General features: G+C 37.7%; 1 pseudogene; it reads left to right on the top strand.

Annotated features, from left to right (window-relative positions):
• The window catches only part of LOC118837050, a 117942-nt pseudogene extending 97399 nt beyond the window's left edge, over positions 1 to 20543 (top strand).
• The last annotated feature ends 2312 nt before the right edge of the window (positions 20544 to 22855 follow it).

The raw sequence follows: 22855 nt of genomic DNA, 5'->3' as shown, positions 1-22855 counted from the left end.
ATCTTTGGGCCTCAGTTTCCTCATCTGAAAAATGAGGAGTTCACTCTACATGTCTTTTAGGTCACTTCTAGCTCTAAATCTATGATCCTATATATAACAGGTTCACAGTAAATGCTCAGTAAATATTTATTATATTACTGCACTGCTCACTTTTCACCTTTTTGTTCTATTGTAATAAATACATAGCCTCAAAATCCATTAATCTCACTTTGTTTCATTTCAAAATGTGGATGCTGCACCTACTCATTTCTTAGAATAGTTGTGATGCTGATATAAAGTTTCTTTGAAGTCTTGAGTTACTTGGAGGAAAGATCCTATGTGTGTACAAAAAACTGACCTGATAGTTAAGAGCCCTGGATTGTAGTCCCTGCTTTGCTGTTAATTAAATATGAGACTTCAGACAAGTTACGTTTCATAAGCCTCAGTTCCCTCATTTGTAACATCAGCAGTCTAGACTAGATTATTTTTAAAATTCTAGTTCTAAAAATAATGATCTTTATACATTTCATTGAGTAGACATTAATTTCACAAGCATTTATTTAACAGAGTATTCAAAACACTCTTTTAGGTACTAGGGGTGGATCAAAGTTGCGATTCAATTCAGCGCTACTCTCATTGATCTTAAAATCTCCTAGGATATTATGGCATATAAAATAAGTGTTCATTGCAACATAATGCCTGATTAAGTTAGAAAGGGGCAAACCAAAATGCTAAATGAGACCCAAGGTAGGAGTGGTTGTTGCCAATTGGGGAAATCTCTCAGTCCTATAAAGTCCTATACAGTATTAAGATGCCACACATCATTACATTGATGAATCTATATTTTCATTGGTTTAGGATGCGCATCCATCTGTGTGGTTGTTATTGCTTTTGATAAAGATGAATTATGATTTCTGATCTTTTTCATTCAGTTTAATTCTTGTCCATGTTTTCCTACCAAGTATATAGATAAATAAAATATTTTAAAACAAATTAAAGCAATCTTTTGTCTTGCTGAGTCTTGAGAGGGAAAAAAGAGGATAAATCTAGTAAAGTGGAGTACATCCTTAACAAGGCAACCAACTCTACCACATGGGTTAGTCGTAGATCCTGATGTTCTGTTTCCTTAAATGTCACTGACATGTTTTGCCCTCTTTAAACCTAGTTTCTTCCTTTCTCCTGTCAAGCTCTCCCTTTCTTTCTCCTTATTTACTTGAAATTACATTAACATTATATATTCTTCTGGTACCCATATTTTTACTCTGCAAGGATGTCATCCATAAACTCTCATTCGTTTTCATCCCCCACATCCAATCATCAAGTAATGCTATTTCTGCTTTTGTAACCTTTCTCATATCAACCTTGTTTGCACCTCTGACGTTGCCACCACTCCTGTGCATCACTTCAAACCTAGACTGTTTGCAGTAGCCTACTGGTTAGTCTCCCTGTTTCATGCCTCTTCCCCACTCTAGTCCCTCTCCACTCAGTTCTCAAAATGATTAGTCTAAAGCCCAAGTCTGACCATTCTATACTCCTTTCAATTGATTCCAGTGACTTATTACCTTAGGATCAAATAAAGGAAAAAAAAAGTTTGGCTTTTATAACCTTTCATATTTTGTCCACTTCTTAATTTTCCATATTTATATTTTAAATTCCGACATGTACTCTGCAACTGACCTTCTCATAATACCTTGAACAAGACACTTAATATTCTGAGTGTAGAGACTGGCTGTTCTCCAAATCTGGAATGCTCCCTCTCCTCATATATGCCTCCTGACTTTTCCTGGCTTCTTTCAAGACTTACCTAAAGTCAAACCTTCTATAAGAAGACTTTTCCAATTCTTTGTAGCATTAGTGACTTTCCTCTGAGGTAATCTCCAACTTATCTTGATAGAGCTTGTTTGTACATAATTGTTTCCAAGTTATCTTCTCCATTGCATCATGAAATCCTTGAGAGCATGGGCTATTAGTTGGCTTTCTTTGGATTCCCAATTCTTAACACAGGCCAGGCATATAGTATACACTTAAATTCTTCTTTACTTGACTTAGCTGATTCTCCTAATTTCCTCATCTCTCTCTATCCACACTCATCTATTTGCCCAATTTTCCTAGTTAAACTACCCAAACCTAATTCTCCTTGCCTTATAGTAACTGATACAGCTTTAACAAAGTTGACCTCCTATGGCGGGCATTGCCAAAGCTAAAAATATGATGCTGATAGCTAAATGACATAGTAGATAGATTGCTGGGTATGGAGTCAGGAAGAGTCATATTCCTGAGTTCAAATCTGACCTCAGACACTTACTAGCTTTGTGACCAATGGCAAGTCATTTAACCTTGCTTGCCTCAGTTTCCTCATCTGTAAAATGCACTGGAGAAGGAAATGGGAAATCATTCCAGTATCTTTGCCAAGAAAACCCCAAATGGAGTCACAAAAATTGGATATGACTCAAGAACAACAACAATTAAAAAAATTAGATTGATTTAACCATGAACAGCAGCTAAGTGGAATAGTGATAGAATGTTAGACTTGGAGTCAGGAAGATCTGAATTCAAGTTCTGTGTGATCCTGAGCAAGTCTTTCAAGTTAAAGTTGAAGTTTTAATCTTAAAGGTTAAAAAATGTTAAAGTTTAAACATTTTAAGCATCTTTTTCCTCATCTGTAAAATAGGCATAATGATAACACCCCAAAGAATTTTTGGTGAGGATCAAATGAGATATCTGTTAAATGCTTCGCAAATGTTAAACATAATATAAATGTTAGCTATTCTTACTTTAAATTAATAAATTTTTAAAAAAAACTTCAAGCATCTCATGCAACTTTAGCACTCATCCTACTATGCACTGATCTGTATCCTTAACCTAAGGTACACCTATTATCAGTCAATGATTGGATGAAATTTTGTAGTCCTTTCTCCAGTGGGTTGGAAGCTTCTGTGTAGTCACCAGGGACATCAGGAACTTTGAACTATGTTGAATAATAAATAGGTTCTTCAAATAAAAGAAACTGACAAGGAATAGTGTGAAGACCCTTCAATAGAGAAGTAAACTAAGCAGGAGGAAAGAAAGCACTGCATGAAAATGCCAGCTTTGGGATCTCAAACAAATTGTTTTATTTCTCTAAGTCCCAGTTTCCTCATGTGTAAAGTGAGGAGTAGGTGATTTCTAAGGTCACTTTTAGCAAAAACATTCTGTGCTTCTGTTTGAGTGTGGTCATAATGCCAATTAACCCAAGGGTACTTTTTACTTTCATCCTCCTCCCCATCCCCTTCCCTAGTCTCTTCTAGCATAATCATGAAGTGGTAAGCCAACATATCCGAGGCAGCATAGTCTCGTAGTGAAAAGTCTCACTTTGCATCACAACTGTAACACTTACAAGTTGTGCTAAGGTATTCAGGCTCAGTTTTCTCATCTGTAGAAAGGAATAACAATACTTGCATGACCTATCTCAGGTTTTTATGAGGAAAATACTTTGCAAACATTAAAATGCTCATAAAATGTGAGTAAATATTATAAACATTCACCCACAGTCAAGAATCTCTTCAATCTTTTCTTACTTGGAATTTGTTTTCTCATCTGTTTTCACATCTGCTTCTATCTTTACTCTGAGAAGGGGGATATACTCTGCTTAGGAAAGGAACGTAGAACTAATTAGATAGATAGATATAGATATCTACCTACATATGTATGAATATTATTTAAAGGGATATATGTGTAAATATATACATATACATACACATATATCCCTTTAAATAATATTCATACTCACTTAATTGTTGGTATCTTTTCTCATTCTACCCACATTCCAGACTTCTATAATTGTTAACCACCAGCAATAAACAACCCTTTCCTCCTTCTGCCTCTACCCAGATCTTAGGTTCATTCTTGCTCCCCCTTCCTCCTCCCTAACCCTCAGGATCTTAACTGCTAGCTTACTTATATTCCAGGTGATATAATGGGAAAAATTGCAGGTTTAGTTAGATGACTGGTATTCAAGGTTGGGCCCTGACAATTATTAGCTGTGTGATTCTGGGCATACCATTTTGTCTCTCTAAGTGAGATTCATTTTCTTCATCTGTTAAATGGGGTTGGGGTGGGAGGGAGGAACTATATTATTTCTAAGATTATGTCTAGCTCAAGTTCTATGTTCCTTTGATCTTTACAAAATGTATTTATATATATATATATATATATATTTTAATAATGTTTAATTTTTTCCCTTTATCTCTCCTACTGCCTCCTCCCAGAATGCCATCTCATATAACGAAGCATATTTTAGGGGGAAAAAATTAAAATTGTTAGAAAAGGAGAGAAATCACCAAAACCTATCAATATATAAAGAATAATCTGTAATACAGGCAATATTCCATATCCAAGAAACCCCATACCTCATTTCTGGAGAGGAGTAGGGGTTATAGCTTTTTCTATAACTTCTTTGGAACTATGATGGCCCTTTTAAATTTTTTTTTCACATTCACAGAAATTTTATTTCTGAGGTAGTTGTTCTTTCATTTACAATGCTATTATCATTGTGTGTGTACACATGTGTTTATATATCTATGCTTACTTCACTTTAAATCAGTTCATGTAAGTCTTTCCATTCTTTACTGTATTGATCATATTTGATATCTCTCACAATATGGTCATATTCCATAATATTCATAAACCACAATTACTTTTTCTTTAACAATTGCCACTGGGTGGGTATCAATTTTATTTCCAGTTCCTTACTACTATGGAAAGTGCTGCTAAAAATATTTGGTATATATGGAGTCTCTTTGATTTCCCCCCCTTGGTAAAATCAATGACCTTCCTGACCCATATCTCTAGCAGTGGAATTTCTTGATCATAAGGGATAGATTTTTTTTTGTTATTTTGTGTTTCTTAGTATTTTACTTTCTCCAGTTACATGTAAAAACAATTTTTAACATTCATTTATTTCTTTTTTAAATTTATTTTTATTTTTAGTTTACATGACTTGGTTCTACATAATTTTGAGTTCCAGATTTTCTTCCCTCCTTCCCCCCCACCCCAAGATGGAATGGAATCCCATATAACTTCCACGTATAACTTCACATGGAATTAATTTACACACTAGTCAAATTGTGGAGAAGAATTATGACCAATGAAATGAATCATGAGAAAGAAGAAACAGAACCAAAAAAAAAAAAAAAACCCAAAGAGAGAGAAAAAAGGGGGTGGGGAGAAGGCGAGCATGAAGTGTGCCTCAATCTGCATTCATACTCACAGTTCTTTCTCTGGATGCAGATAGCATTCTCCATCCTGAGTCCTTTGGAGTTGTCCCTGCACCTCGTGTTGCTGAGAAGAGCAAAGTCTGTCAGGGTTAGTCCTCACAGAATCCATATATCTGTGGTTGTGTATAATGTTCTCCTGGCTCTGCTCCACTCACTCAGTATTATAACATTCATTTTTAAAACCTTCCCCCTCACCATTGAGCTATCATTCACAGCTGATCATCTTACAATGCTGCTGTCACTTTGTATACAGTATATTTCACTTTGCATCAGCTCATGTAAAAGTTTCCAGGTTTTTCTGAGAGTATCCTGCTCATCATTTCTTATAGCACAATAGTACTCCATCATAATCACATACCACGATTTATTCAGTCATTCCCCAAATGATGGACATCCCCTCAGTTTCTAATTCTTTGCCTCCAGGAAAGAGCTACTACAAATATTTGTGTACGTATAAGTCCTTGTTATTTTTTTAAAAAATCTCTTTTGGGACACAGACCTAGTAGTGTTGCTGTTGTTGTTTGTCCTTTGTTCTCAGAGAGGACCATGACATCAGGGAGGTGATGCCATCATGTGCAAATGAATTAGATTTAAGTAAGAAAAGGTATGTCCAAATTCACTAGCCTCACTTTCTCCTCTGGAGCCAACTGGGTTCAGTGGCAAGATCAGGATGACTGGAGATTGTCTTAGATGCAGTGGGAAACCATGGCCTTTTTTAAGCTAAAGTCTTTCCCAGATCTCAGTTTGACTGAGTCAATGCCCACTCAGTGATTAAGGCTAGATAAGAAATGAGGTGAAGAATGAAATCTTTTACCTAGTCAAAAAAAAATCAATCTGGGACACAAAGACCCTCAGGGTTTCTGGCGAAAATAGAAACAATTGCTATTTCCATTCAATCTGAGCAATCGGGGCCCAAACAATGACCAAGTGGGCATGGTCTGGGATCTATTGTTGGCCAATCAATGAAAGCCAGAGTTATTTGGGTTTAAGGTATGATCATTAAGAAAGAAATCTAGCTTGTAAACCCCAAGATATCTTCTGAGGTTTCAGCAATCAAAATTTATATTCCTTTGGGCAGAGCACCCACATGTAAGGGTATGATACCCTATGTGGACAGAGGAATAGAAAGAGGAAAAAGGGAAAAGGGGAAGGTAAAGTTGAAGGGGAAAGGGGAAAAGGGGAAAGGAAAAGGGGAAGGGAAAGGAAAAGAAGAGAGGAGAGGAAAGGAGAGGAGAGGACAGAAGACAGGAGAGTTGGAAAGAACTGTATGCCCAACTGGAATTAGTCAGTTGGGTCCCCAGTGGGACAGCTCATACTACACACACGCTGTTGTTTATCCTTCCTTTTTGAAGAGGACCATGATCAGGGAGGTAATGCCATGACTTGCAAGTGAATTGGATTTACATGAGGGACGGATGTGCAAAGTTACCAGCCTCACTTTCTCCTCCCACGTATACAGGTGAATTTGGTCATCAATTGTTGACACTTGAAGAAAGAACTGTGAACATTTCAAACTGCAATAGGGAAATTCTGCTAGAAAACTCCACTTTTTTAGATTCAACTTTTTCCCCGCTATTTAAACACTTCCCATTTTAGCCTAGACTCATTGATTTGTTTTGGCAGAAACATTTCAATTTCATGTTATCAAAATTATTTTATCTTTTGTAAATGCCTTTATTTCTTGTTTGATTATTTTCTAGTCATAGCTATGAAAGATATTCTATTAGCTTCTCTGCTAATTTTTGGTATGGTATGATTTTTACTATTCATGTCATGTATCCAAGTTGAATGTATTTGTGATCCTTTGAAAAATGACTCAGACCTCTATGTAGATTTCCCTGTCCTCTCCTCTCATGCTCAATTACCCTTAACCTGTTTTCACCTTTTTCCTTGCATGACATAATAGTTCACACCTAAAAACAGCATTTTTTTCTCTGTTTCTCCCAAGAGACACATTCAACATGTCATTTTCCCTTTTATTTCCTTTGCATCATTATTTTCTTTTCAAATAATATATGTAGATTTGGATATTTTAAACAGAGAAAATGCATACAATATGTCAAATTATTTTCCAGAAAATGGCATGTATCTCTTTTACTTAAATAACTTTGTATGCTAAAAACATCAAGAAGGAAATAGGTTTGGTGGTTCCCCTTTGATTTGTGGCATGATCCTAGATGGCCTCTTTAATAATTTTAAATATTCCACCATACAAGAACATTCTATAATTTTGTTAGTGTGACAGTTGTCTTTTGCAGGATTCAAGTCCATGTATGACTTAGCAGGCAAGTGGAAAAGAGTAGATGAGTATGAAGAGTTTAAGAGGCTTTCCAAAGTTTCAGAGACACAATTTGAATGTAAATCTTGACTCTCAGTCCAATACTCTATTTACTCTACTGCCCACCATTGGGTTTCACTATTGAAAAAAAAGACAATAAACCCAAACAATAGTGTAATGGAATAGTGAAAATGGGGAAAAAGTAATAATTATGCTTTTCATCATATAAGTTTCCCTGCCCTAGACCCAATTTCTTTCAGAGTTTTGCTCTTGGCTGGAGAGAGCACTGATACAGAAAGAGGTAATATAAATATGTATTCCCTTCTCAGGGATTTGTAGAATTACAATTACTATTCCTTTTTTCCATAGCAATGAAATGATAACTGGAGTTGAACTAAAACATGACTAGAACACTCCATCTCGTCGTTGGAGAGGTCTGTCTCATTTTTTAAGAGCTAAGCTGCAGCATATTGCAATTCTCCATATAGTTATGTGGCAGTAGCATTTTAAATATTTTCCTTTTTTCAGAGCTCAGTGGTGATTTCCTCATTAGGGATAATTGTGTGTACATGCAGACCTAAAAGAAAAGAAAATATTCTCTGTAAGTTCACTGTTTTGTGCATCAGTCTCCATTTGTAAATTATATCTTATTTATGCAATTTCTGGACTTTTTCAGGCTTCAGGAGAGCCTCTTTCAAGACAGGTTTTAATGATGTTAGCTCTTTGTTTGCTCATTTATTCCATGGTGCAATGAGGTTTGATTCTCAACTTCAGCACTCCCCCAGTGGTGCTGAGCAATTCACCTAACCTTTTGGGATCTGAATTTCCTCCTCTATAAAGTGATGGGGCAGGTGAAAAGATAGTCTCTAAAGTCCTTTCTAGTTCTTACTATATGATTTTGTCCTATTAGATCCCATAGAAATTCCACATCCTGGACATTGACCTAAACAAATTTCTCCAGTAATAGAGAAGGTAGAAAGATGGAAGAATAGCTGGAGTGGCCCCAGAAGGCTTCACAGAGGGAGGGCTGTCAGACAGAGGTTGAATTGTTTTCTTTTGTCTCAGCAGGCAAGCTAAGAGCAATGAGTAGAAATGACTGTCTTCCAGGCACTTAGGTGGTAAATAGAAGGGGTACTAGGTTAACCAACGTTCTCTGACTCCACATGCAGTGTTCTTTTTTGGGTAAACAATAAATATTTGTACAAGGGAGCAAGGAAGGGGAGGATAAAGGGAAATTTGGAGGGAAAGAGGAATCAGATAAGGAAAATAGGGAAGAAGAAAAGGAGGAGGATAATAAAACAAAATCCTTAAGTAATTAGGTGATATAAATCATCAAAATGGAGTAGATGGTATTCCCGCATAGAATGTTATTCATTACTAGATCAAAAAATGCCAAACCACTTAATCACACCACAGGATTATCTTAATTTTATGTAACTCATCAGCAATAGTTAGCTTGCTCCCAAGAGATTTATGTGATTATTGATATTCCTTTTCCCATAGACTACTGGGTATCACTGAGACTCTGCTGGCAATCACAACTCATGTTGTCTGACTTCCATCCATCATCTATATATTCACTGGATTGAGTTGATGGTATCTTGATGTTTAATTACAGTCTCATTTATCTAAAATTATACAGTTGAAATCATGCATTATGTAAGCTCTATGGATATATGAACCACCATGGAAATTATCTTGGTTTTCAAAGGATTTTCTCTCCACCCCTTTAAATCTAAGCAAATTAATATTCACTAGCTTTCAAATCATACTCCTACTCCAACCTCTTGTCTCACAAATTGGTAATACATGTTACTTGGGGAACTGAAGAGTTGGTTGAATGTAAACCTTATTTATAGCAGAAAGTCATCTTAGGTTAATGTTTTCTGGATAGGATGGGGGCAGGAAGCATATTGATAAGCAGTGTTGTCTTCAAGCATGAAGTATGGGGGAGGGGGGGACAGGTTGCTTATCCAAAGTTGTATATGAAAATGCTCATTGTCTTTTAGGGTGTGTGTGTGTGTGTGTGTGTGTGTGTGTGTGTGTGTGTGTGTGTGTGTGTTTGAAGAATCAATTTCTTTAACTGAGATCACTTCTTGGGAAATATTAGTTTTGAAAATTAAGAATTGCCAAATTTTCAAATTTAAAATGCTAGGTTAGAGATCTCTTATTGGAGCTACCAGAATCTGAAGTCTGGCAACCTGTTAATCAATACCCGTTAATCAATATTTGACAAGCTGGTGGGCCATCAATCGATATATAGTAGAATAATCATTGGTCATGGAATCAGGAGAAAATGAAGGTCAAATATCAGTTCTGACATTTATTAGCTCTATGATCTTGGATGAAGAATTTACTTTCTTTAAGCCTCAATTTCCTCCTGTATAAAATATTCCTACTAGAATTTTATTATTACATTTACAACAATACTTAGGAAAATAGGAATAATAATATTTCTACTATCCACTACCAACTTCATGGGGTGGCCTTCTTATAAGCATCTTATAAACCTTAAAGTTGCATATTAATGTGAGTAGTTGGTGGTATTGTTCTTTTGTAATTACCTTTGTAAGGCTTGGATAGAATAGTCCTGGCATGAAGTCACTGCCCTCCTATTGTTCTTTCACATTTAATGTTCAGAGGTGTATTTTGTGAATGCTGTTGATCATTATGGTTGTTATCATTTTCCAGTGTTGAAGGGTGTGTGTGTATGTGTATGTGTGTAGGGGGAGAAAAAGAGGGAGAGAGGGAGAGAGAGGGAGGGAGAGAGAGAGAGAGAGAGAGAGAGAGAGAGAGAGAGAGAGAGAGAGAGTTTACGCTTCTAAAACTGAATTTGACAGTAGTCCCATTGGTTCTAAGGCATATTAGAGACATAGATTTTTGTCAATTTTATGTCAAGATAGGATGCTGAATCAAAAGGCCTGAGTTCAAGTTTCTGCTTTTCTCCTTACTAGTTAAGTGACTATACAGAGATTCCTTAAATTCCTTGGGTTTCAGTTTCATCATCTGTAAGACAGTGGTAATAATATTTGCTCTACTTATTTCAAAGAGTTGGTCTGTTTGTTCTATAAGTGCTACTTTATCGCCATTTAAAAAATATCTACTAGACTCCCCCCCCCCCCCCCGAAGAAACTCTGGGCAAAAAATAAATGAGCCAAATAAAAAGATATAGCTTCACCTCATGTCAGGTGAGGTGTCATGTCTAATATTTCATTTGTTTTTTTTTCTTCTTTGATTGTAGTTGGAAAGATCCATTCTCACTGAGCTCTTCCCTCAGACAGGGCTTCCAATTTTTAAAGAGCATAGATACAGTACATTAAGTTTAATTTTAAAGCTTCTTTACAATGCTAATAACTATGACTCAATTATTTCAATGGTTTCTCTCTTGGTTCTTCCTCTCTTGAGGAGGTACCTCTAAATTGCAAATGAGAGAATCACACAGCTTGCTTGATGATCTGTCTTGCCCATTGTCAATACTATTATGAGTTACTTCAATCTTTGATGTTTAGAGTCTTTCTCAAATTTGCACCAAGGGACTTATACAGTCTTCTAAATTGATGTCATCCAGTGTATTGTGAACCCACTCACAGTTAGCTCTGTGTACACTACAACCCAATGGAACTTTAGATTGCTCTCCCTATGGCTTGCAATTTTCCAGCTGGCTATTTGTAAAGCTGAGTTTGAAAATATGTTTCTTGATGTGCTTTTGGAGATGAATGCTCTGAGGGTGACTGTAGCAGGTATAGATGCAAAACTCTCCTGGAGACATGCAAATTAGATTATTTGATTTTCAAATTTAGCTACCTGAATTGTTAGAACAAAATATCAGACAGATAAATAACTGCAGGGTCACATAGACAGAATTTTAAAAAAAAAGAAGTTTCTTTTCCTCAATTACATATTTTACAATCCTATTCCCATTGCTTTTAAAAATACACAGGTCTCCACTAGCTGGGGGGGGAGGGGCTTTACTTAATTCTCTTTTCCCTTAAAACTCCCATTGTATTTCTCTCCTTCTTTGTACTGCCGAATATTTTTTAACAAGTAGTCTATAATCTTTATCTCTCCTTCTTCACCACCTACACCTTCACTAACAGTGAAGTTTCCCTTTGCACCATAATAACCTGCCCCTTGTGTCCAGATCCAATGGACTCTTCTGGGTCCAGGAAGGTGTGTGCTAGAGTCTGCTCAAACTGACTTATAAAAGCTAAATGTTAAATTTTGGATTTTTGTTTTCTTGTTTGTGTAGAATTAAGAAAGTGATGGGGATATTGTTAATAATGCATAAAGATGTGTCATGCATATATTATTTTTTTTTCCAGAGAGGAAGTTTTCAAACATTACTAGAATAATGCTATATACAGGTAACTAAGTATAGTAATATTAGTCAATATTATTTAATGAAGTGAATATAAAGAGGAAATTACAAGTATACTATGCATATATAGATAAATTCATATATACACATGTATATATATGTGTGTATGTATACACACATACTCATTCACTCATCTTTTCTCATGCTATTCCTATACCCTGGGATGAATTGGTATAGGGGAGCCAGAAAGGCATGCCAGCTGGTAAGAACAACATGAGAAAAGGGACATGAAATATAAGAAAGAAAGCATGTCTCTGTTTCCATGTAAAATGTCATGTTCCTTAAACATATTAAATATGTAATTAAAAAGATAACATGAAAAGGTGGAAAGAGAGCTTGACCCAAATGATTTCAGCTTATCAGGTCTGAACAAACTCTATCCTGGGATACTGATATAACTTATGGGTATGACCTTAGAAATGGTGAAGACTCAGACCTGACTTTGGTCAGATTCTAGAATTTTTAAAAAAGAATGTGGATTATCCAAACTATGGCCAAATTCTAGGATCCGTTATTAAGACAATGGTTAAAGAGTCTTGAGGGTAGCTGGGTGGTGCAATGGATAATGCGCTGGGCCTGGAATCAGGAAGACTCATCTTCCTAAGTTCAAATTTGGCCCTAGTTACTAGCTCTATGACCCTAGGCAAATCACTTAACCCTGTTTGCCTCAGTTTTTTCATCTGTAAAATGAACTGGAGAAGGAAATGGCAAATTACTATATATCTTTGCCAAGAAAACCCCAAATGGCATTACAAAGAATCAGACACAACCAAAAAATGACTGAAAACAACAGGAGATTATTGAGAAAGAAAAGTTATCACTCAGAGCTAAGATATATTTTCATCCAATTAAACTCAGTCAAAAATTATCATGCATCTACTGTTTCAGGAACTATGTCAGGTCTCAGGAAAATAAAAACTGAATTGAAATAGTTACTTTCCTCAATTAATATTCTACTGGGTAATGTAACATGTACGCCAATAAGTAAAAGCAAATTAGGCACAAAAACATTACAAAAAGATTTTGGAGAAGGCACCAACCACTAGGATAACCAAGAAAAGGCTCTGAAAAGACATGGCTATTAAGCTAAGCTTTGAAGGAAGCTGAGGTAATTCAAGAGACATATAAAGAGGTATATAGCATTCCTGACAAGTGAGATGGTTATTGAAAAAGCATGGAGGTATAAGATAGAATGTTATCTAGAACAAGTGATGCTGGGCAAATATCATTTAAAATTTCTTTTATTGGTGAACCAGGAAGATGCCATAGTTAGTTATATACATATATACTCACATACCTATCATTTATATATGTATATGTATACACATATATATGTACATATACATATACACATATCACATATATACATATATCACTTGGATTTCAGCAAGAGATGTGACAAAGCCTTTCTTTAAAGATATTCTTGTGAATAAGATTGAGGATATGAGCTAATGAATAGCTCAATTGGATGGATTCGCCACTAGTTGAATGACTTGATTCAAAGGTGATTAATATATTGTTGTCAGCCTTGAAGGTCTCAAATAGAATGCTCCAGCGATATGCCTTTTGTATTTTTTTTTCTGTTCAGCATTTTTAGCAATGATTTAACGAAGACACAGATGACATGCCTACTGAAATTGCAAATGACACAAAGACAGGATGGATTGCTAAATTGTGTCACATTCATCTGAGGATCCAACAAATTCTTGACAGGCTGTAATGGTGGGACAAATTTATTAAGATGAAATTTGATAGGGACAAATCTAAAGTTTTATTCTTTGCTCCAAGGATTATACTCTTCAAATGTAGGATTAGAGAGTAGTGAACCAGTTTATGGGAAAAAAAACTGTAGGATACTGAAGACTAAATATGTGGCATCTGTGTAAGATGGCATCCACCCAAATTTAATGTAATTTGCAGTTATATTCACAGAGTCTAGTATGCAGATGAAAGAAAATAATAGCCGATTGCATTTTTTTTAGTTAACCTCTTCCAGGGATGTTGCCTTTTGTTTTAGATGTCCTATTTCAGGTTGAACATTACAAAACTAGATAGTATACAACCAAGATTAGCCATGAGGATAAGAGAATTGGAGACCATGCCATACAGGAGTAATTGTCCAACAAGTGACTTTCTGAAACAAAAAAAAAAGATGACAAACTTTTAAATTTAATCTGTATTAATATTTTCTCCATCTTTCTTATGCTTAAACAATCAGCAAAACAATAAATCAGGCTTTATCTTCCAATTTCTGATGTATAAATACTGACATGGAAAATTTAACAAACAGCTTTTATGAGATCATTTGAGCTGACTCCAAGGCACATCTGCTGCCATACCAGGACGGGTTGAAACAACTGATATTTCCTTTCTTGTGACATTTGCCAGATTACCTTTTGTTGTAACTTTTTGTATACATGTGTTATCTTCCCAATTATGTTGTCAGCTCTTTAATGTCAGAGAATGTCAAATTAATATCTCATCATAAACAGCTAGAACAATGCCTTGCATATAGTACATGCTCAATAAATACACATTGAATGAGTGATGAGTCAGTGAATGAATGCGTGAATGAAGATTTTATGTACTGAGAATTTCATTGAATCATGTATAAGATCTCTGTACAATTCATCTAATTATTAGTTATCTGTAATAATAATACAACCTGCAGCCAGAAACATACCAAGGCCATTTTTGAGCTATACTTACCATGTGAGTTCCACTGGTAAATGATAAACTTACTAAAAAACAACCCAAGAAAGTATATGTATGTATGTATGTACGTATGTGTACAGATGTGTGTATACGGTCCATTTAGTAAAATAAAAGTAGGAGCTTCCAAATTAAAATACAGTATCCTTCACATCTACTTATCTTGTATTTTCTCATGCAGATCCCCCTGTTTTGAATGAATTGCCTCTTCTTTTCCAATTATTGAAGCAACATTCATCATCCAATACTCATTTTAAATCCCTCCTCTTTCAGAAGTCCTTTCTTGATAGCACTAGCCTAATGCTACCATTCCTGCTTTTGTTTTCCTGCAGTACTTCCCAAGACCATTAATTTGGCATTTAACACTCTGCAATGTGCAATGAATGATTCTTTTTGAACTGTGTGTGCATCATCATTGCCAGGAGGCTGTAACACCTTCCTCCATAGGGATGGTCTCTTATTTGTCTTTTAATACACCACAGTATTTAGCATGGGAACCAGCCCCTCAAAAAATGCTTAAAGAATACTTGACAGGTTTTTTGAATTGATATTTCACAGTTGATGTCATAGTAAGCTTCTTGAATGTAGGGACTCCTTGCTTTTATCTTCATATCCTCAGTGAAGCTCATACAGTCTGGCACATAGCAGTCACTTAATAAATTCATATCGACTGTTGATATTTTTGGAGTGAAGGCCCAGAAGGTGGAAAGAACTCTCTGCTGACTTCTTTTTCCCTTGCCTCCCATCCTATCCCTCCACTCCCGAATTCCTCCCCTCCCACGCCTCCCCATGCTAATTACTGGCTCTTAAACAGTGCAATAAGTAGGTATTAGGGTGAGAAAAACAACTCAGGTATTGCTCCTTTGGAAGGAAATACTGGTCTATTGGGAAACTGGTAGTCCAGGCACAAGGAAATAATGACCTAGTTGGTCCATTGCTCTACAGGGAGGAGATTGTTAACCTAATAGCTCCCAGCTGCTGGTCCTCCACTGTAAAAATAAAATGGAGGAGAGAATCAATTGTGTGGGAAATTCCTGACAAATATGCCTAAATTTCCTAGGTAATTGAAAGGAGGACGGGTGAATCTATTTTTTAGCTTAAATTGGCCAAATAATGACCATAGTTTTCCACTTCATTTTCCCAGTGGATGCCTGTCCAGGTAGAGATTTGCAATCAGAAATCCATGGGATTATTGTCGTGCAGTTTTTCTACTTGGGGTCATAACACCTGAGAACAGCTGCTTTCTCTGTTCAAGAGAAGACAGTCCTCAGACTAAGGCAATCTGCACTTAGTGCAGAGCCTAAAGCCCAGAGGGAGTCAGCAAATATTAACCAGCAGAAATGGAACATTGCCTCCTGCCTCAGAACATTTTCCAGGTAATGAATCATTCATACCCCAAACTAATATTTCATAACTTCTGTCAGCTGCATATGTTTAGATTGGGGCACAGGCCTGTTCATAAGTGGATGTTAATGTGAAGTTGAGCTTAGTCTAAATAAAGTTTTAAATTTGGTCACTGATGTTGTCAGTGGTCTAATAATGGACCTTGGTATTTAGGCTAGGTTTCCCTGAAAGTAAAAATTTTGCAGACCAATAAGACTGTCCTCCAAAGCAATGAGAACTCTCCTTCTCACACGTCTGTGTGCCTTCCCTCTTTCTAAAGTTTAATCAAAAAAAAAATTTCCTTTAGAAGGTCACAATGACTAATACCCCCCTTTATTTTGCATCTTCCTCTCTGTATCTGTACTCTATTTTCAGTAAAAGGAAATATATGCATGGTGTTCCAAAAGCCTTAGCATCGCTTTTTAGCTATTTAAACTTAAAATGGTACTAAGATTTTTGAAGTGTGTGTACATGTGTGTGTGAATAACTTACACTTTCATATATTTTACCTTGTAGGTATCCTTATATATTTCTGACATTATGTGATGCCTCTTGATCTAATTTCAAAGTTCTTTGAAGGAAGAAGTCATGTTCCCTCTCATTTATACCTCTCCTAATTGCATTGGCACAAATCTTTGTGCCTGCAAGAACAGCTAAATTTATTTGTTTTTTTTTTAAATGTATTTATTTATTTTTAGTTTTGACATTCACTTCCATAAGCTTTTGCATTTTCAATTTTCTCCCCCCCTCCCCTTGCCCTTCCCTAATACAGTGTGCAATCTGATATAGACTCTACATATACATTCATATTAAACATATTTTCACATTAATCATATTATAAAGAAGTATTAGAATCAATGGGAGGAACTAGGAGAAAGAAGAAACAAAACAAAACAACAAAAGAAAAACAGATAGCAAATAGTATGCTTTGATCTGCATTCAGACTCCACAGTTCTTTCTCTGGATGTAGACAGCATTTTCCGTTATGAGTCTTTTGGAGTTGTCTTAGATCCTTGTATTGCTGAAAAGAGCTAAATCTGTCAAAGTTAGTCATTGCACAAAGTGGCTGTTACTGTGTGTAATGTTCTCTTGTTTCTGCTCATTTCACTCAGCATCACTTCATATAAGATTTTCCTGGTTTTTCTAAAGTCCTCCTGCTCATCATTTCTTGTAGCACAATAGTTTTCCATTACATTCATATATCACAACTCGTTCAGTCATTCCCCAATTGATGGGCATCCCTTCAATTTCCAATTCTTGGCCACCACAAAAAGAAGTGCTATAAATATTTTTGTGCATGTGAGTCCTTTTCCCCATTTTTATGATCTCTTTGGGATGCAGACCTAGAAGTGGTATTGCTAGGTCAAAGGGTATGCATATTTTTATAGCCCTTTGGCCTTAGTTCCAAATTGCTCTCCAGAATGGTTGGATCAGTTCACAACTCCACCAACAATGCATTAGTGTTCAGATTTTCCCACGTCTCCAACATTTATCATTTTCCTGTTTTGTCATGTTAGCCAATCTAATAGATGTGATGTGGTGCCTCAGATGTGATGATTTTATTTGCATTTCTCAATAGTGATTTAGAATATTTTTTCATGACTGTAGATAACTTTAGTTTCTTCATCTGAAAACTGCCTAAGAACAGCTATCAAGTAAGTAAAAATCTGCTGTGGAAGCAAAAGACTGCTGTAGAAATATGTCTAGTTCAAAGTCTAGCAGTTGAAAAGGGTGAACTCATGAAACTATTGAGGGAATCATAGTGCCTCCTAATGCTGAACCCCATTCACACTACCTTTTGCCACCATTTTGCTAATATTCATGTCACTGACTAGATTTACTAAAGCCTTCCCCTCTCCCCTTGTCATGGAGGGTGTGCCTGAATCTTCAATGGACTATTCTAGCTCTGGTAGATCTAAGTCAGAAAGACAAATACAGGACTTTGTGGCTATCAACTGAATACCATCCTAGCTAAGGATTATTTTCCTTCCTATCCTACCCTCATGCAAACATTTGCAAAGACTCCTCAATTCTTCCCTATTATCTCTGTCTTATTCCGTCCATTCACACATCCATATCACTAATTCAATGTAGACTATTTGAGAAAATAATAGAAACTCTTGAAAGGAATTTGGGTCCCATTTGTTTGAGGGGGGAATGATGGGGTACAATCTCTGGGGACCCCCTGGAACCTGATGGGGTACAGTCCCTGGGAACCCCCTTGAACTCTCCTTGAATCTTCCCACTTGATCTAGGCTTCCCCTGAGGCCATAAGCCTTCCATTCTCAGTAGGCCCAAATCTCTACCTAGCCTAGCCCTCTATTGTCCAGCTGCTTCCCACCCTTAATCCCATCAAAATCCCATTCTCTTGTTTCCTGGAGCCTGACCTCTAGTCACCCCAGTCCCATCAAGATCTTCCTTAGACTCCTCCTCAAGACCCTCCCAAAACCCCTCCTCTAGTCACCCCAGACTACTTGACCACCCCTGAGTCCCTCCCACAATCTTTCTGTACATAGGTCTCATTTTACCTCCATGAAGGTGCTCAGATTCAATCTAGCTCAGCTCAGATTAATCTGGCCCACTGGCATTACTTCACAAATGCTCAGGCTCCCTAAGAGACTGTCCAATATGGTGAATCTCTAATAAACTTTGTTTTTCTTTGGCTGAAGAAAAAAAATAGAAACTATTGAACATGTAATTGTAGGCTGTACAAATTTATCAGCTACTGATACTCTGTGTGTGTGTGTGTGTGTGTCTGTGTCTGTGTCCGTTTCTGTGTCTGTGTGTCTGTGTGTGGTGTTGCGTGCTAGGATAGGAGAGGGAGACATTGATCAGGATCCCAATGATCAAATTAGTTTCTGTGATTTCATCAAATTGACCGAGGGAAAATAACTGGCTAACAACAGAGAAAATGAAGTATTATAAAACTTAAGGAAGGTTTTACGTATATTTTTTATTCCTTGGTAAGATTTGAACATAGTATTCATGAAAACTGGTGGGCTAAGGATTGGCTATGCTCCTGGCTTCCTTTTAAACGGTGAGAGAGACTTCTTAGGCTATAATCAGGACTTGTAATGGCCAAAGAATGTGATCTCTGATAGCAACAAAGAGATTAGTAAAATCTATCTAAGAGAGAGAATTTGGAACTGAAAGTTCTAAAAAAAAATGTTAAAAACTGTTTTTACATGCAACTGGGGAATAAGATACACGGGCAACGGGGTATAGAACTCTATCTTGCCCTACAAGAAAGTAAGAGGAAAAGGGATGGGGGTGGGGGGTACAGTGGGGTGATAGAAGAGACGGCAGACTGGGGGAAGGGGCAAGAAGAATACATGCCATCTCGGTGTGGGGGGGAGGGGAGAGATGTTGTAACTCAAAATCTTGTGGAAATGAATGTTGAAAACTAAAAATAAATAATCTTAAAAATATAAAATCTTTAAGACAGATCTATAAGATCAATCTAAAAAATAACCTTACACATGAAAGGGAATAGCTTCCTCCTCTTGAAGAGGATGGGGCAATCCTTAACTCCTAGGCTCCTCTCTGTCATTGAGTCTTGTATTTTTAGAATTCACTCAGCCAAGGGTCAGGAACTGACAGACTGGCACCCCACAGAGATAGGAAATTTAGGGATTCAGGGAACCACGGTCATTCATTCCCCCACTCCCCATCCTGGGTTTTGTTGGTTTCCCAATCAGAGATTACAGGAGATAAATCAGATCATGGGGAGCATTAAAGGTCAGGATAAGTAGAATCAGGGATAAGAAGTCAGAGCAGCAGAAAGACAGCAGAGTAAAGGGTGGGGGGAAGTGGGTTAGAGTGCAAGGGGGGAGGGAGAACCAGGGAGAGATTAAAGGGGAGAATTAGGGTGAGATCAGGGCAAGGGGTCTTTTAGGTTAAGAGATCAGTTATAGGAAGCATTTGGGGAATCAGACTCAAGAGAACGCTGGTGGCTGTAGCAGCTGAACGTAACAAGGACCCTGTTCTCTGGGTCCTGCAGCAGTTCACAGATCCTGCCCAGTCTAATTTCCGGGTACTGGAGATAGCACCAGGTTCAGATTAGCACTTGGCCCATTTCTCAAAGGCTTTCCCCAAGGAGGTGTGGCAGCCCACAGAGGTGGACCAGCAAAGCCTCAGCAGCATTTTGGCTTTCATCAAGAACTGGCAGCTTCAGAATGCGAAGCCACCCCTGTTCCTGTATGCTTCCTGCAGCTGGGAGAAATGGGGAGGGATCCAGGCTAGGTCTTTGGACCTGGTGCTCTGTATTAATATGATTCACATCAATGCCATTAGCTGCACGGAGGGGTTGTTCAAAGGGGCCGGACAGCTGCTGAAACCTAACAGTTTGCTGATCACCTATGGGCCTTAGGTTATCAAAGGGATGATCACACCCCAGAGCAATGTGGATTTTGACATCAGCCTCAGTTGCAGGAATCCAGCCTAGGGGCTCTGGGATGTATCTCTTTTGCAGCAGCTTGTTCAAACCAGTGGCCTCTACCTGGAGAAAATGATTGACATGCCAGCCAACAACAAATGCCTGATTTCCCGAAAACAGTGACTTACTGAGCCCTAATCATCACTCCTCACAACATTTGGGAGGATTCCAGCTTTTACCACTGTGCCTGCCACACAGTTCCAGGCCTTCAGAAAGACCAGGTGTCAGGTCACTACTGACACCCGCAAAATTCATCTTTACATCCGGACTGAGACTGGAGCTTCTCTGGTTAATAGGCTTCTACCCTGCCAATGGAGGGAACATTTCTGAGCCTGTCCTAGCTTTTCAGAAGGTTGGCATGTTTAGGAACGTTTCTCTAGGGGCCTGCCAAGCAGGAGCAGAATTGGGGCTGAATATCACACATTGGCAACTCACACCCAGATCCTAGTGTTACCTAGCTCTTGGCCACCCTCATTCTCATGCCCAAAGGCTTCTTCTCCCTCATCCCCACCCCCATTGGTAATTAAGTTGGGACTTTCTTACTGTTTTAGAATAATTAATTCAGTGTCTTTGATTGAGCCTTACTAGGTGCAAAGCCCCAGGCCCAAACCCCTATCTACTAGGTGCTGAGCCTATGTGGGTGTGAAGCCCTCAGGGTCCTAGGAGGAGTTGCTAAGACTAGAGCCAATAGCAGAAGCCTGAGTTCTGGTCACTCAGATGACTTTTGATGATGGCTAAAGAGTGTATAAAAAGAGAGAACAGAGCTATTTTCTTGGGGCTCTCACTCTTGGAGGTGTGTTGATGTGGAGACTCTGGGCAGCTGTAGTTAAGAGCCCCCCAGCTTGTAAACCTGGATGTTGGGACTTTGTTAAACCCTGGTAACTATGCATTGAGATTTGTCTGAATCAGACAAGGTCAGTCTGTTGATGTTTGTAATTTGTTTGTATTTGCTCTGAAGTTCAGGGTGCTGGCTTTCCCCCTGAACTAAGTGAATGATATTTGTATGTTGGATTGCAATAAGATTGTTAACCCCTTAACATTGCTTTCCTTAGTAAAGCAGATCAAAAGAACCTGTGGTGGCAGCATTTTTGTTGTTGGGCTTGTGTTGGTCTTTCACCCTCACAGCAGCTGCTAACAGATTATTGCAACACTCCGGCATGCTTTCTAAGACATCCCTGTCTTCATGCACAGAGAGGTAAGAGTTTGAGTGTACAGGGGCAAGGCTGCTCATTTTATCTCCTTGCCACCTTTTTTTGGTGGGTTCTGTCTCTGTCATTGACTTACCTCATGACACTTTGTGGGTCTTAGTTTTTCTGTTCATAACTTGAGTAGGTTGGAATAAAGGATCTCAGCTCTAAAAAAAAAAAAAAAAAAGAATTCACTCATCCTGTCAGGGACAAGACCTAGAAATTCCAACATAGTTAGTCAAGGAATAAGCCTGGAGGATGTTTGTAAGTCAAAAGAGAGTCCTGGTTGCTGTCAGTTGAGGGATATAGAGTTAGAAACACAGGTAGACTACATGTATGACCTGTCCACTAGAGACACTGACATCAGGCGAGTACTGCTAGCACACCAGGAGAGGAGACAGGATATCAAGATCCTGTAGAAGCTGCAGGAATGAATTTACATGGCTTCAAGTATTTCATACATTTTTATACTATACATATATCTACTTTTTACATGGATATATGTAATTGAAGGAGAACTCACAGCAGGATTTTTTTTGGGGGGGGTGGGTTTGAGGCTATTTTGTAGCTACTTTTCTTAAATGACATCTCAGAGAATGCTTTTACTTTTAGCTACTGGCTGATTATTAAGGTAAGTGAACTGGTTGGGGTTTGTGAACTATAGTTTTAAGAGTGAAGACCCAAAAAGCAGGTTAAACTTGGGGGAGGTCCCTGGGCACCTGATCTACAACCCATGAATTCATGGTAAGGGGGTAATATTGGAGGGACTCATTGGAAATACATTCCCCATTTGCTGGGATTATAAACCAGAAGCTTATCATTTTCAGATTTTCAGATTACAGATTCCCACATTACACATATATACCTCAAAAGATCCTGGATAAATCAACCAATAAATTGCACTGGTACCAGACTATTTGAGCAGCTAGAGAGAATGGATAGAGTGCAGGAGGTGGAATAAGGAGGACCTCCATTCAAATCCAGTCTCAGACATTCAATAGCTATGTGACCCTGGGCAAGTCATTTAGCCCTGTTTACCTCAGTTTCCTCATATATAAAATGAGCTGGAGAAGGAAATGGCAAACAAGTTCATTTTTTTTTTTTGCCAGGACAACCCCAAATAGGGTCACAAAGTATCAGGCACAAACTATAACTAAACAACAACTGGATTGTTGATTCATTTTTATAATGGTGTTGTCCACAAACTGCTAAGATATAGCACTGAGTCATCACACCTTAAAAATAACA

This window comes from Trichosurus vulpecula, chromosome 2, assembly GCF_011100635.1.
Source record: "Trichosurus vulpecula isolate mTriVul1 chromosome 2, mTriVul1.pri, whole genome shotgun sequence".
Lineage (NCBI taxonomy): Eukaryota > Metazoa > Chordata > Mammalia > Diprotodontia > Phalangeridae > Trichosurus > Trichosurus vulpecula.
Note: the sequence above shows the minus strand (reverse complement) of the source record. Positions and strands in the feature narration are given on the sequence as shown.